The sequence below is a fragment of the Lonchura striata genome, chromosome 33 (genome assembly GCF_046129695.1).
Source record: "Lonchura striata isolate bLonStr1 chromosome 33, bLonStr1.mat, whole genome shotgun sequence".
In the NCBI taxonomy this organism is placed as follows: domain Eukaryota; kingdom Metazoa; phylum Chordata; class Aves; order Passeriformes; family Estrildidae; genus Lonchura; species Lonchura striata.
The window spans coordinates 2,102,385-2,104,053 of record NC_134635.1 but is presented as its reverse complement, the minus strand read 5'-3'; the positions used below and the strand labels follow the sequence as shown (position 1 = coordinate 2,104,053).

Genomic DNA, 1,669 nt, shown 5'->3' with positions numbered 1-1,669 from the left:
AGGTTTAATAACAGGTGAAATAACAAAGCTCTTACAGAGAAAAACCAAGCCAGGGGTAAGAGGTCCTTGCTCCTGCTAAAACAAAAGGGATTATTTAATTTTGTTCTTTTTCTAGTGAATTATTCTTGTAAATGCAGGTGAACCCAATGGGAAGAAATGAAATGTCTGACTCAGTTCAGAAGGCTGAATGATTTCTGTATTATAACTATGCTAAAATACATTAATATCCTATATAAAAGGAGGATATTAAAACTAAAAATACTATTTTCTCTGACCAATTCTCCCACAACTCACGACCCTCTCTGAGAGTCCGGCCCCAGGTGGGTCAGGTTGGATTGGATTGGATTGGATTGGATTGGATTGGATTGGATTGGATTGGATTGGGTTGGGTTGAGTTGGGTTGGATTGGGTTGGGTTGGATTGGGTTGGGTTGGATTGGATTGCATTTTCCCAGGAATTGGGGGGGTTTATCCTCAATTTTGAGGTTTTGCTTCCACTTTGGGGTGAATCTCCTCTTTATTCCTGCTGTTCTCTGCCAGGAAGAGCTGCCTGAGCTTCAGGTCACACTGACCTCAAGTCATTCGCTCTCCCTGTGGTAGAGAATTCCTCTTCTTGGATTACACTTTCCTGGGAATTTTGGGGGTTTTTCCTCAATTCTGATTTTCTGGTTCCAGTTTGGGGTGAATCTCCCCTTTATTCCTGCTGTTCTCTGCCAGGAAGAGAACACTGACCTCGAGGCATTCCCTCTGCCTGTGGCAGGGAATTCCTCTTCTCGGACTCCACTTTCCATCTCCCCTTTCCCGGGAATTGCGGGTGTGTTTGGGACAGAACAACAGCCTGAAATTCGTTCCGTTCAGGGATTCCAAACGCGCCATTCCCTCATGCCAGAGTCTGATCCATTGTTAATGGATCAGTGCCTTTCAATGGACCTTTCCTCTTTTGTTTTGACATCTGTCTCCATTTTTTTCCCCCCGGACAGAAGAGCCACGACGTTTCCTCATTACCCCCGTGCCTGACGTCTCGCTGAAAGGAAACCCACGCTCAAACCTCAGCTCCTGGGTGCTTTTTTTTTTTTTTCCTCCCTTTTTTTTCCTCTAAATCCTCTTCCCACCTTTATCCCTTGCCTCGTGCGGATGCTGAGAGGGAGACGCAGCGACGGATTCTGCTCCGGGATTTCGCTGTGCTCGGGGATGCTGCGGAAACCGTTGCTGGGGAGGCGGGTACCGGCGGCTTCTTGCTGCATCGGGCCAGAAATGGATCATCCCTGGGATAATTCCAGCCCGCCTGGGAGCGGGAGGGGGCTCCGGAGGTGGGGATTCCTCAGTTCCGGAGCCGCCGCCGCTCCCCTCACGGTGAGGTCTCTGTGGCGCAATGGACGAGCGCGCTGGACTTCTAATCCAGAGGTTCCGGGTTCGAGTCCCGGCAGAGATGATCTCCAGGCAGGTGTCTCTTTTCTTTTCGTGCCATTTTCCTCCCAGGACCCCCCTCTGCGAGGTTCATAACGACCCCGAGGGGATGGGACCACTTTTTGGGACATCCCCTGCTCCCTTCTTGAAGCATTTCTCCTCCATCTTCCATCTCTCCTCCATCATCCATTTCTCCGTCATCTATTTCTCCTCCATCATCCATTTCTCCATCATCAATTTCTCCTCCATCATCAATTTCTCCT

The 1,669-nt window shown here is 49.3% G+C and overlaps 1 non-coding gene across 1 annotated transcript; it reads left to right on the top strand.

Annotated features, from left to right (window-relative positions):
• Positions 1-1,357: 1,357 nt before the first annotated feature.
• TRNAR-UCU (transfer RNA arginine (anticodon UCU)) lies at positions 1,358-1,431 on the top strand. The gene has a single exon. It is a non-coding gene; the product is annotated as a tRNA-Arg (tRNA).
• The last annotated feature ends 238 nt before the right edge of the window (positions 1,432-1,669 follow it).